Genomic DNA, 14,778 nt, shown 5'->3' on the forward strand with positions numbered 1-14,778 from the left:
TACCCCCCATCCAGGAGGCATCTGAATGCGAGCAGGAGCTGGAAGGAGAGTTTCCTGCCTTGCACAATGCCACACTATATTGCTTCTCCCCAGGAGCCCAGAGGAGGCCATGGGCATACGGCGCCTTACTTTGAAACCAATCCTCCAATCAGCTATTTAAATAAGAAATATAATCTCATTGAACACTGAGAGCTGTCGGTCTGAGACGCTTCCATTTACAAGGCACTTGAAGAAAGTCCCCAAAGCCCCAGTTTATCAGGACAGCCAGCTCGGGGCTATTTACTGGTGGGGAGAGAGAGACGCTGGAGAAGGAGGAGAGAGAATTGAAGTTGGCTGTTAGAAATCCAGGCTGTCAGCAGCTCAGGCGGGCGAACCCACGCCCCGAGCCCTGGTGTTCTCCACGGAGGAGGCGGGATGGTCTGCAGATTCTCAGCAAACTGCCTTGCAGCCAGGCGACGCTTGTGGACTTGTGGCCTGGGGTGTGCCCACAGGGGGGCTTCCCGGCAGCCTGAGCCTGTCACCCATTAGGAAACATCTTTTTGAGGGCCTACCAAGTTCATCACTACAGCGTTATTCGTCACATCAGGCTGTTGTTAAGGCCCAGAGGAGGGTATCTCCCTACTAAAACCAGGCTCTTGAGGACCCAGGGTGGGAGTCACGTGCCTAAGCCTCCCTGCAAGAGCTCAGGGTTCTGCTTCCAGGACCAGTTGTGTTTCTGAGCACCAGCCTTACTTCTGGCCACAGACCTGTCTAGAGAGGGAGCCCGAAAAGCCTGTGACTGGGTTAATGGTGTGGCTCCTGCACTTGATGGCCAATTCTCATGGGAATCCTGGTACTGCCACTCACTGACTTTCTATTCCACTTGTGACTCCCCCAGAGTCTCAGTTTTCCTCATCTGCAAAATGGGTCATATGGACTGACTAAGGTAGCGCCTGGCAGCTGTACTGCACCCCCTACAGGATGGCTATTATTATGCTGTGGTAATGGACTTCCCTGCCTTCGCTCAGGGCTCGTCGAGTATGACGCACGGCTCTGGTCCCTGCAGGGCATCTCTGGTCAACAGTGCCACCCATTTTGCCTCATCTTGTTCCGCCCGACCTATCCTACCGTATCATGCTCTTTCTGATGGCCTGTCCTGTGGGTGACCGGGAAGCTGGAGCTGGAGGGTGCCTGGAGGAGGTGTGGATTGGACTGGGCTTGAGGGGTGGGAAGGATCTGGGGATCAGAGGAACAAGGAGAATAAAGAAAAGGCTTGGAGGTGAGGATGAGGAGAAAGGGGGTGTCAAGGAAGCCAGCCTGTGGGGAGCTGCCATGATGGGGGAAAGGAGGGGAGAAGAGGGGGAGGTGATGGAAGCCAGCCCTTCTTGTCTACGTTGCTTTCAACTATCTGGGAGTCATTGCTCATCTCAGGATGAATGTGGCTTTGAGGAGACCGGAGTTGAGAGGGCTCTCTGGGAAAGCCACATTGAGCTCAGGTGTGTGAGTCCCTCTTGGCCATGGGCAAGGCCCTGACAGTGTGCAAAAAGGAGGCTTGAAGCCCTGGAGGGGCCGTGGGAGCATAATGGAGACCAATGTCCTAGGTCCAGAGTGAGGAGACCCGAGCCAAGATAGGGCAGGGAACTTCTTCGGGGTCACACAGCAAGTCAGCAGTAGGGCAGGACAGCAGCCCAGAGGGCCTCATACCTGTTTCTTTCCCCTGTTCTTATCGCCAGCTCTGATTAAGCACCTACTGTTTGCCAGGCACTGTTCTAGCTCTTTGCATGTGTGTATTTCCCTATGGAATCTTACAATAGCCCTAGGGCTATTATATTTGTATCCCCACTATTTTAGAGACGAGGAAGCTGAGCCCTGGAGGGGTTTTGCAGGTTTTGCATCTTGCCCAGGTCACACAGCCAGAAAGAGGTGAGCCCAGCATGCGGAGCTGGAACTCCTTTCTGCCTTCTTGCCTTTGAAGGTGCTTGGCTCACTTCCCTCTCCTTCCCTGAAAGAATGTGTCCTTGTCAGAGATGAGGAAAGGAGGTCTCAGCTTCATTTGGTATTCTTTTCCTTCTCGGCAAAGCACCTAAGTGCCTTCCATGCTCCCAGAACGTCAGGGAACATCAGCAAGGCGGGAGAAGAGGGCCCCAGACCCGCACCCCGCCCTGCAGGAAGGGCTGCTCACTCAGATGACTTCCATTAAACATTTGACGCATCGTAGAAGTGCCCAAGGCCATCCAGCAGGGCTGCCCCCTCCACCGGCCTTCCTGACCTACTCCCACAGCGGGGGGCCTCAGCCCCTGTTCGCCGGCATGGCACTCAGGAGGCAGTGGGCAGGAGAGGGGACAGCTCTGGCCAGGCCCTGTGCCCGGGGGCTGTGTCCTTCCCCCGAACAGGCGACTGAGAAGGAGCTGCAGGGGTGGCTGAGTGCTAATAATCACAAGAGCACCACTTACTGACTGCCTGGTGTGTTCCCAACAGACTTAAACACCTCACATGTCTTACCTCATTGAACCCCGTAACTGCTGACAGATAGCTATCGCTGCCGTTTGACAGAGGCAGAACCTGACGTTCAAGAAAGTTTGGTCACCGCCCACGGTCTCTCTGAAGGTGCTGGAGCCACACTGAGCTCAGGTGTGTGAGGCCAGGACCCCCCTCATCCCTTCTCCACTCTGGGATGGGGCGGGGAGGACAGGTACTCAGCAGCGAGGTGGAGGATGAGCCTGAGGGTCTCAGTGCACTTTTGGCCACAGTTCCCAGGGGAGGAAGGCCCTGACCAGGGCAGGTCTGAAGGCTCCAACACAGAAGGGGCCACAGGACAGCTGTCCATGGGCAGGAGACCCTGTCGCCCTCTCGAACCAGTTACTCCAACCAGAACCTGGCTCCTCCTGGCATGCCCCACCTCTCTCAGTCTCCCGGCTAACTGTTCTTAAATTCCCAGTGCTCACTGCCTTTCCTGCCATAGCCTGCGTACGGGGGACTGTTCTAGCTCCTCAGTGTCTTGCTGCTGTCCTGTTTCAGCTCTCACTGGAGCCAGTGGGAGTGTTCAGGAGCCCACATCTGCTCGCTCCTCCTCTGCTTAAAACCATAACTCCTCACTTGGGGTAAAGCCCACAGGCCTCATTTGGCCTGTCTCCCAGGGCTCCTGACCTCTCCAGGCTCCGCTTGCCCCTCACCCCTGCCCGGCGCCTCCCTGCTCGAGCTGGTGTCTCTGCCCCTGCTTTGCTCTCCACAGGGTCACCATCTCACACCTCACCTGGCTATCTCCGGCTGATCACTCAGACCCCAACTTAGATGTGAGTTCTTCCAGGGAGCCTTCCCTGATATGCCAGGCCAGGCTTAGGGGACCCTTTGATGTGCTTCCCTCCATTATGGCACAAGCCACACTGTCCCCAGTTGCTTCCCCACTTGTCACCCTCTACTGACTGTCAGCTCCAGGGAGGCAGTGGCTGTGTCTGTCTGACCCCTGTTCTTCCAGGGTTTAGCACGGGGCTGGTTCCAGAGCAGGCCCTGCATGCACGAATGGATGATGTGACGAATGACTGAATGATGCCTAATAAGGCCAAGACGAGGCCCCGAAGGTACGGCATGGATCGGGCTCAGGTCCAGGCAGCATCCCTTCAGGTGGAAACTGTGAAGTTTTGGAGTTTGAACACCTAGATTTAAAACCTGACCCTACTGCTCACAAGCTTTGAGCTTTGTGTCCTTTGGCTTGGCCTCTCCAAGCCTCGGTTTGTTCACATGCAACACAGGGGTAATAGTACCTCCTTAGCTGGGAATATGTGGAGACAGGGCTTGGAGATAATGCTTGTGCAGCACTGACCTTGTGCTGGGCCCAGAAGAGGATAGTTAGGGACTGAGCTGGGGGCTTAGGTATCCCCCCAGGGCTAGGCTGGAAGCTTCTCTGACACCAGGAGGTGGGGCTGACGGGCCTGGGCTCTGCAGTCAGGAGGGCCTGAGGCCTGGATCCATGGGGAGAGGAAAAGAGGGAGATGCACAGTGTGTATTTCCTGCTGCAGGGCTCCCCTGCTGAGGCTGGCCTCTCACCATTTAGCCAGACATAGAACTGGCAGCCGCTGAGATTTACCAGTGTGGGGAGGCAGAGGCCCAGGGTGGGGGCTATCCCACCCAGAGGGTTTGCAGTATCAGTGCGGAGGGAGGGAGGAGGGACGGAGGGAGGGGAACAAACCACCATTTATCAGTTATCACCATTGTGAGGCAGGCACTTCTAATCTTACTTCATATGGTGATTCAGAGCCCTGGTTTTAATCTCAGACAGGCACCCCCAATTCTGGGTGTGTGATGCTACATGCGTGGTGTAAAATGGGTATAAAACGGTACCTTCTCAACCACTGCCATGAGCTTAGGTGGCATGTTGCAGGGGAAACACCGAGAGCCCCTAAATGCAAGCTTACCGTGGAATGTTTAGAAAGGCTTGTTGATAGATAGTGTTACCCCATCTCCAGATGAGGACATTGGGCCCGGGAAGGTGAAGCCAGAAGCCTAGGGCCACATGGCCACTGTGGACCAGAGGGACAAATGACCTGGTCCAGGCCATAAGCCAGGGAGCTTGGCCTTCAGAGCCACCGGGGTTCTGCACATGGTGGGGAGTATTGTTCTCATTGTCTTCATGTTGCACTTCTTGATTTCAAGTGGGAAATTCCACATTGGGTGCCTCATCAATCATTTTTGTGAGCTCAGCTCTGTGGAAAGCATGGAAAACATTTATATTTGCAGCTCAAACTGTCGAAAATGTAAAACAATTTAAATAATATTAACATTTTAACAGCCTCCACTCACGGCTCTGTGAAATTAACCATTATCTCTTGGAGTGTTTGTTAAAATTCAGCAGCGGGTAAGTGGCAGGGCCCCGTGTGCAGCCGTGTGCTTCCCGGGGCATGGTCACAGACACCTCTCAACGGGGGTGGGCGCCAGAGGCAGAGAGATGAACGTGACATACACTCTACCCTCCTGTGGCGGAGGAGGTGATCAGAAAAATGTACACCGGAGTAGAGCATGTGCTATAAACAAGAGGAGAGTGCTGGTGTCCTGGGAGCACTGAAGAGGGAATCAGGAGCACTTCCTGGAGGAGGTGGCCTCTGGGTACCAGACAGTCACCGAACAAGGGAACAGGTCATCTCCAAGGCCTAGCCTTAACCTTGAAGAGTCCAAGAGGGTCTGCAGTCTATTCTTAGCTCAGCAGTGAGGAGGAAGGGGCTCCAGCGTGGTAGTGGCTCTGTCTGGTTCAGTCTGAGCCCCACACACTGATCTGGGAGAGGGGAGAGAGGACGGCTGAGGTAGACACTTGCTGAGCAGTTGGGTGGCCGGGGTGAGGAGCCTAGAAAGGCCACGACTGAGGGGAAGCATGATGTTATTTTCAAATAATGGGAATGAGGGCTGGATTCTTCTGAACGCTTCAGCAGAAAAAACTGGGCTTTATAGCCAGGGGTTAGGACTCGTTATCTCCTTATCTAAGAATGAATGGTGAGCTTCCTGTCCTTGGGTGATGAGCAGGTGGAGGGTGAAGTGTCCAGGACTTGTAAAAAGGATTCTTGCATGGAACATTTATCCAACCCTGCTGTGGGGCAGGCCTGGCTACACACTGTCTCCTTGAAAGAGAGCCAGACCTGCTTGTTGTCTTTAAAGGGTGTAATGGACTGAACTGTGCCCCCCAAATTCATATTTGGAAGCCCTAACCCCCAAAGTGACTATATTTGGAGATGGGGCCTTGAAGATGGTAATTAAGGTTAAATGAGGCTATAAGCCCAGGGACGATAGGACGATAAGACTGGCATCTTTATAAAAAGAGGCATAGACACCAGAGATCTCTCCCTCCCCAAGTGCACATGGAGAAGAGGCCATGTGAGAAGTAAGACTGTGGCCACCACCCGCAAGCCAGGAAGAAAGGTCTCACCAGAGACCAGCTCTGACTGAACCTTGATCTTGGACTTGTAGCCTTCAGAACTGTGAGAAAATAAATTTCTCTTAGTGAAGCCACTCCGTCTGCGGTACTTTGTGAAGGCAGCCCGAGTGGACTAACGCGGGAACTCACAGTTTGGCGCCAGAGATGCTGAGGTTGCTAATTATAATGCAGCACAACACGGGACAGAGGAGGGTATGCACAGGGTATGCACCTCATCAGGTGAGGCTTCCTGGAGGAGGCAGGGGTGCTGGAGGGAGACGCAGGACCACGAGAAGGAACTAGTTCTAAGGACGGGGGAGAGGGAGAGGGAGGGGTGTGCCGGGTGGAGGGGACAGAATGTGCACAGACACAGAGGTGTTAAAAGAACAGCAGATTTGGAGGAGCGGAGACTAGAGTGCAGGTAGGGAGGGAGCGTGAGGGAGAGAGGAGGTGGGGGCAGGCGGGGCCCACCCCCCACCGACAGGTCCCTTCTGTGCCTTTCAGGGAAGGCCATTGACAATTCTGTGCTCTCCAGACCTCCCACCTACCCGGGGAATCCATGCTCAGCTACTAACTTGCTGTATGACCTTAGGCAAGTCATTTAACCCCTCAGCACAGCAATTTTCTTATTTGTAATTGGAGAAGGATCCCTGCCCTGCCCACCTCCCGGATACTTTGTGGGCTCAAAAGCGAATGCCTGTGAAAGCACTTTGGCAAAAGGCCCACAATAGCGCCATAGAGATGGAAGGTGTTATTATTATGTAACCGCACTGACTCCCATCTGAGAAGCGCGGAGTCAATTGGCGTCTTGAGGGATGTCAGGGAATTGGCTGCTCTCTGAAGCTTGTCATAGAGACCCGTCTTTTCATTGTACTCCTTTCATATCACTGTTGGCTCGATGAAAGAAGGGGAAAGAATCTTTGATATGTCTAAATATTCCGCTCCCACCAAGACGGGAGGGATTCCGAGGAAGAGCTATTATTAGAGGCTGAGCTGGAAGCAGGCGCCTTTGCCGGATCAGAGCTGTCAGCTTGCATAAACAGTCTCCCGCGCCTCAGAGCCGGCCGGCAGCTTCGGGCCTGGGCGCCGAGCAGGTGCTCTAACCCCACTGGTGACACTGCGATGGGCTGACCTGGGAGAAAGGAGGGCCGGCTTCTGGTCCCCATTCCGCATCTACTTTGCTGGGCAAGTCGCTTGTGCTCTCTGAGCCAAGTGATGACAGCAAAGTCCTTACCAACAGAGACGGGCTGTTATGTGCAGGGAAAATAAGATGCTGTGCGGTACAGAGGTCTGCGCAGGTCAAGAGGGGCCCGAGCACAGGCTGCCAACACCCCGGGTATGTTGAGGCCCCAAAATTTTTTCTTTCGGAAGGGTGTATTATTAGGGTTTGGTTCTTCCTAAACCTTGTATCGGAAGCACCCTGAGAGGTTGAAAATTAGATTCCTGGGCACCACTCCAGGCCTATAGAATCAAAATTTCTGGGGGTGAGGCCGGGGACTGTCTTTAATAAGCTCCCGGGTGATATGGATGCAGGGGGCTCAGCATCAGATGCTCCGTGATCCTGCATTTACAGGATCGGGTCACCTGTCTGACTCTAACACACTGTGATTCACCGAGAACAGGGGCACAACCCAGTTTCTTTACTTGCCTCCAGGCCACACTTAGCCCGTGAGTCCCAGGATCTGTGGTCGGTGCGCTGGGCAGACACTGACCAGACACTGACTCCTGGCTGGGAACACTGTCTTCCATCCGTTCTCACCTTGATTACTGGGTCACCTGCCCATAAGCCTTGAAGAGACTAGAGACCAAATGGGGAGGGCTTCTGGCAGCGAAATGGGCCACGCTGGACTCATTTTGGGGACGAGTCAAGGGACTAGTCAAAGTGCTTTCACTTACTAAGAGCCTCAGAAAGACCAGCCTAGGAAGACCTGGGATGTCACCTAAATCTTGCTTCGCCCCTCATTTCAAAGGTGGAGAAATGGTCTTAGCAGGGCCAAGCTGGTTACTTTAACCAGAACCCCTGTCCTTTGGCTTGACTCTGGTTCATCTGGGAAATGGGTTAACTGAAGGAAGGCAGAGCCCAGTCATTGTACACAAGCTTAGAATACTTTGCCTTCTAACCATGAGAGACTCTTGAATGCTGGGAACAAACTGAGGACTGATGGGTGTTGGGGGGAAGGGTGAGATGGGTATTGAGGAGGTCATTTGTGGGGATGAGCACTGGGTGTTATATGGAAACCAACTTGACAATAAACTATTTGTAAAAAAAAAAAAAAGTTGATTTGGGCAAGCCCTAAAAATAACTCAGTAAATATCTAAAGCGCCAAAATATCACAGTAATGTCCTCTGAAAACATACTTACTTTAAGGGATATGTGTTTAATTTGGGTTTTTTAAGAGTGGAGAGCCACGTTTAGAAGAACTGACATGAAAGTTTTCAGCTTCGTTTATGCATTAAAACGTGCTTCATCATTTTAAGATGAATGTGGAAACCTAAAGAATAGCCTAAATAATACTAAATAATAGTAATTCAACCTTAGATATTTAGCCAATAAGTAATATTACTCATGGAAGTAAACTGAACGGCTCCAACACACACACACACACACACACACACACACACACACAAAGAATACTTTGCCTTCTAACGTAGGCTAACATCCTGGGTGGGGGTTAGCGCCTGCCCCGTCCCAGCTCTCAAAGGTGCATTGCATCCTGAGCTTGCAGAACTGACCCTCTTTTCCAGTGCAGCACATCACAGTCCCCACCCTGTTTCGGCCTTCTTTCCCATCGCCCTAACTGCTGGCATCCCAGTGACAGGCAGAGTGTAGATCCCCGTGCCCAGGCTACACCCTTGACCAATGAAGTCAGTGTCTTGGGGGGAAGCCCAGGCATGAGTGTATAGTTTCTAAAGCTCCCTAGGTGATTCCACTGTGCAGCCAAGGGGCAGAACTGCTACTCCAGAGCAGTGAGCCTCAACCCTGGGACATTTTGGCCCCCCAGGGGACATGTGGCAATGGCTGGAGACCTGTTTGATTGTTACAGCCAGGCAGGTGCAACTGGCATTCAGTGGGGAGTGGCCAGGGAGCCTGCTAAGCATTCTAGGGTGCACAGGGTGGCCCCCACAGCAGGGAGTAATCACCCCAGTTGACAAAGTCTGAGACTGAGAAGCCCTGCACTGATGAAATGGGGGGAGATGACTCTGCCCACGGTCCAGCCTCGTGGCCCCACCTCACTGCTGTCAGCCCTTGGGAGCAGAGCCCTCCCGGAGTACCAGACGTTTCCCAACATGTTGGTCACCTAGGCTTTCTGCCATGTCCAATACCAGTCATCGAGAGAGCTCTCAAAGTCACAGTAATCTCCAACATTTACCGGATGAAAGGGGAAGGCAAAAACAGCAAGGCAAAGTGGCCGGGCGGGGGTGGGGGTTGGCTGAGCGCTGGAGCGCCGCTGCCGCTGGAGGGATACAACTCACATGCGCAGAACGTCCCCACCAAGATAGAAGCTTGGTTTCCTTTCACACCGAGGAGTCTGCTGTTAAGCAGCCCAGGGCTGGAGTGGTGGCCCGTGAGTCAGGAGCCCAGTCTCTCTGATTTTGTTCCTTCCTCCCCAGCTCCCACTTCCCTGCTGGGGTCCAAGGCGGGTGTGGAGCTGGCACGGAAACTGCATCAGGAGTGCCAGAGGCCCCCTGCGCTCTCGATACCCCTGTTTGACCCTCATGAAAATGAAGTACCTGAGGCTTGAGGACTTTGACGTGAGTCTAGAGCAAGGACTGGAATTCAGGACTTCTGACTCTCTGAATGGTGCAGGGTGTAGAGCGGACACATCTATTCCTCAGGGGCCATAAGCCTTTGACAGTTCAGCCCTCGGTGAAGTTTTCTGACTGCTTCAAGGCTGGCCCGAAACATGATGGTGCCTACACCCTGACGTACACACATCATGACGTACCACATCATGGCCAGAATGACCTAAGACAGTGGTTCTCAAAGCACCCCAGACTGGTGGCATCAGGAACTTGTTAGCAGTCAAGATTCTTAGGTCTTGCCCCAGAAGTGCCGACTTGGAAACCCTGCGGATGGGTCTCGGCCATCTCTGTTTTAACAGGCCTGGGGGATTCTGACGCCCTGCACTCTGAAGTTTGAGCCCTGGTCTAGCAGGTGCTGGAGCCTGTTTTGCAAATCCTGTCCCAGGGCTGCAGTGAGAATCAGCAGCTGTGGCAGCCAGTCCATCCCAGGACAGAGCCGGGACAGAGCCGGGATCCTGGGATTCCTGTCCCTGCCCAGCTTTGAAAGCCAGGACTCTAGGCCAGGGCTGGGTGAGCTGGGTCTCTCCCAAGCATGGCAAGCTCGCCTACTCTAACACAGAGGCGCCAAGATCCAATAGCTAAGAGGCTAATGTCCGGGGTGGGCCTCCAGTCCTTCAGGCGCCCTCTGGTTTCTCCTCTCCTCCAAGGGCATTGTTCTCATCCGTTCGGGAAAAGAACCCAGAATGTGCTCACCGTGCCAGACTGGACGTGGCACATGTCTCTTTCACCCACATTCCAGAACCTACTCATGTGCAGGGGAAGATGGAAAGTTATGTCCAACCAGACAGCCATGTGCCCAGCTACCTTTCCACGCTGGCCCGTCTCCTCCTCACTTACCGTGTCCCGGCACCTGATCTTCCCGGCCATTGAAGGCCTGAGCACTTCCTACCCCAGGCCTTTGTATATGCTGTTCCCTCCCCCTGAAATGCTTTGTCCCCTCTTGGCATGGCCCATTCTTCTTCTGTGACTCTTGCTGACTGGCCTGTGGGCAGTAAGTGCTCTCCCTGCCACTCTGTCTCAGCCGCTCGGCTTCCCTCATTGTCATCCATCCCGAGTTTGCATCTGTGTCTGATTACTGTGCAGTTTCAGGCCCGTCTGTCCCAAAAGCCCTAACCTAGGCCAGCCGCATCGGCATCACTGGGAAGGTTGTTGGGGATGCGTACTCCTCCGTACTCTCAGGCCGACTCAATCAGAAAGTCAAGAAATCGTATCCTAAGGGTGGAAGCTGGGGAGTCTGGCCCATCAGTGAACATTGGTGAGGTGCCGCTGTGTCCCATGGTGGCCTGCTATGGTGAGCAACATGGAGATGTGAGTGGGGTGAGGGGCGACTGCGGGAATAGCCACAGAATTGGGGGTGGGGGCAAGACTGACTGACCCACAGGGAGCGTGCAGAGGCCACATGAGACAGGGAGCTCTGAAATGTGAGGAGGGGTGGAAGAGAGAGGCTGGGTAGCATTGGGAGGCTGCAAACACCGGATCAGCAGAATCTGGTGACATGCTGGGCACTCCTGGCCTCAGTTGACCTATCTCTGAAATGGGTGATGGTGATGTATCACAGCCTTGCCAGGTCAAATGAAAGAGTGTATAAAGAGATAGAACAATGAGACTCCTAACAGTACATTTTATTGAGCACCTACTATACACCAGGCCTGGGCCAAGCACTGTACAGACATCGTATGACATCATCTTCACATCAGCTGTAAAGTTTCTAAATCACTCCCACTCTGCAGACGAGAGGGCTGAGGCACAGAGCTTGCAGGACACTTGACACTGGGGGGTGACATTTGTCGGCGAGACTGAGTGGAGGCGAGGGGACGTCAGCATTCTGTCGGACCGTGGGCCACGTCCCATCCCTGCGTTGCTGCCCCAGGACAGCAAGAGGCTCCTGCACGGCCTTGTCATGGCCGCTCTGGGGCCCTGCCAGGGCTCACGTGGAATGGGGGCTTGTCAAATGGCATAGAATGTTCTTTACCTTCACCTCCCAGGGAGGTCGTTCTGCACAAAGGGGTGGGAGGTGGCTCGGCCAGCGCCAGGCCTGGTCCCCCCTGCCTCACCACATCAGTGCAAGCAGTGCCCACTGCAACCAGGATCTGATGTACACGGTGGGGGGCGTGGGGGGGGGTCTTGCCTTGAGTAGATGCTCCACCTCGAGTTGATTCATTCATTCATTGCCATTTGTTCATTCATGCTGTCCTAGATGTGCTCAATGAGCCATGGTTAGAGACGATGTGGCTGTGGGGGCTGCAAGGAGGCTTCTAGAAGGAGGTGACATTTACCTAGCATCTGGAAGAACGCTACGCCCCACTCTTACCGGTCCTCACCTAAGCCTTCCAGTCTTCCGCACGCACCAGTGCCCACATGCACAGCACCAGACCAGCAGCCCAGCTCCCTGCCAGGGCGGGGGCTTCACGGGGACCAGGTGCCCCCTCGGTCCTGACAGAGGCCGTCAAAACAACTCAGGCAGCAGACCAGACCCTAGCTAGATTTTGTCTGGCTCACAGCATTAAAAAAAACCTCTGAGCTACCTCCCAATAATTTATAAGTCAGTTGCATATTTAAAAACGCTGTATTTTTGCCTTCTCTAGAAAAATGGGAAGTCCCTCTGGCAAATGGCCTGTGGCCTGGGGCAGAGTGGTGGTCATCTCCTGTGATAGGTGTGTGCCCTCCAGTCCATGGACACATTTAGAATGTATCTGGGCCCTGGAGACTCTTGACTTTGACACCTGTGTCTTTGTTACTGGGTCTTGTGGAATTTTCGTATGAGCGGCTATAAAAGGCAGTTAACTCTTTTACTCCCTCTCAGGAGAATGTGTCAGATGGGAGAGAGTGGCATTTGTGAAGGAGGTGAATCGCTTATACACATTGCCATCTGTCGTAACATGACTGCGACTCGCGTCCCACCTGAGTGGGTCTGCCCCTTGAGATGTGATACCAGGCCTTGTGGCCCAAAGCGTGGCCACATGCCATCCACCCCTCGGTGGCATTTTGGCCTCTGTGGGGGATGGTGAGGCCAGCCTGCAGATCGGACTTAGATGCCCGTGCTTTCCCAGCGCCCACGTGCCCCCGAGGGACACTGGGTGCCCTCACCAGAACCAGGTTTCTCAGGTTTTCTGAGGCTGTGTCATTTTTTAGCCCCAGATGTATATTTTGTCACTCTCTCCAGATCAGGTAGCAGCCCTGGGCTTTCTGCCTTCAGGAGTCGCTGTGGCTGGGAGGAAAGAGAAATTGTCTGTGGGACAATTCCGTCACGCTTTCCTTTCTAAGGCCCCCTTGAGGCAGTGGTGTTGGGAGGTGGGAGAGGGAGGGAGGAGGGTGGGAGGGCCCCAGGGGAAACAGGATAGGGAAGGAAGGGAGCCTCCCCATTCTCCCGAGGTGTCTCCAGACCAGAGTAGAGGGTGCCGGTGGTTTTTACAAGCTATGGGGCCTCTCCTTGCAGAGGCCTCAGGAGGAATGGCTGGGGGTTCCAACCCCAGAGGGAGACCGGGGCTGGGGTCAGGGGCTGGGGGCAGGGGCTGTATCTGCAGAACACAGCGCTGCTGAGGCCTGGAGGTGCTCCCCAAGCCAACACCGTGTGTACGAACGGCTGGGGTCGCATTTCTAGCCAGCAGGATCAGGGCTCCAGAATTCAAAATGAAAATCATTGGGAGAAGAGGTTAAATGTGATACTTTCCCTGTAAGCTTGAGTTTGGGGACTGAGGTTCTTAGAACAGAAGAGATAGTAAAGCAGGTCGGAGCCACAGTCACCTCACAGGTGAGTCAGAGATGGCTAATGTGTGTCGTCTGGAGGGTGAGTCTAGGGCTCTGTGTTAAGAAGGATGCTGAGGCAGAGTCTGATGGGGAGCAAAGCCAGCCTTCGCTGATCAGTGAGCTGTAGCCTATGTGCAATTTAAAAATCTGGCTTAATGCTTCATTTTATAAGCAAGGACACTGAGGCCCAGAGTATTAAGCCTTTTGCCTAAGGTTGGGGCAGAGCTAGAGCCAAGGACTCTTGATATCAGTGCTGTTTTTTTTTGTTTTTTTTTTTTAAATTTATTTCTAGGAGAGAGAGAGAGAAACAGCGTGAGCAGGGGAGGGTCAGAGAGAGAGGGAGTCACAGACTGAAACAGGCTCCAGGCTCTGAGCTGGCAGTCAGCACAGAGCCCGACGCGGGGCTCGAACCCACGAACCGCGAGATCATGACCTAAGCGAAAGTCGGACGCTTAACCGACTAAGCCACCCAGGCGCCCCGATATCAGTGCTGTTTAACTGAAGCAATTCAGTGGGGTTTTTTTCTTTGTTTTTGTTTTTGTTTTTGTTTTTGCTTATTTGTTTCCTTACTTATGCCAGGCTCTGTTAGGTGGTTAGGTGGTGGGGCAGTTAGAGGGAGTAGTAATGCTCTGAAAACCTTAGTGTGAGAGTGAGTCGGAGAGGGGCAGAGAGAGAGAGAGGGAGATAGAGAGTCCCAAGCAGGCTCTGTGATCAGCACAGAGCCCCACACAGGGCTTGATCGCACGATCGTGAGATCGTGACCTGAGCCGAAATCATGTCAGATGCTTACCTGACTGTATCACCCAGGCTCCCGGTGATCAGTCTTTCTGTGAGGCAGGGCAGGATCCTGAGGTTGAGAACAGCCTCAACATTTCCCGCAGTGCGTGTTTAATGCACGTTCCAAGATGCCTCCTGGCAGTCAATCGGAAACTCATGTTCTTTCTGTCTGTGGCTCTGTCGCCTCCCCGGGCCCCACGGTTGTCTGCTGGCAAAAGGGGAGGGTGGCGAGCGTGGAGGACAGCAGGAGGAGTTTCTGGGTGGGCTGGGGCCTCTCACCCCGACCACCCACAGTCCCTGGGGCCAGCAGGCCGCGCACCGCTGCAGGGCTGCTGGGAAGGGCAGGCGGTGTGCGGATGGGCGAGAGAGAGGGGTTGGCAGTCCACTGGTGTTCCCATTCTAACGCGGGAGACACTGAGACTGAGATTGAACGGCCTCGCCTGAGGCCAAGCAGCTGGAGTGGCAGAGTCAGAATTTGTGCGAGCTTTCGAGGGCTTCCGCACCAGAAACGTATTGCTTCGTAGTCTGGAGGCTGGAGGTCTGAAGTCAAAGCTGTGAGACAATACATTTTA

This window comes from Crocuta crocuta, unplaced genomic scaffold, assembly GCF_008692635.1.
Source record: "Crocuta crocuta isolate KB4526 unplaced genomic scaffold, BGI_CrCroc_1.0 scaffold28, whole genome shotgun sequence".
NCBI classification, from domain to species: Eukaryota; Metazoa; Chordata; class Mammalia; order Carnivora; family Hyaenidae; genus Crocuta; species Crocuta crocuta.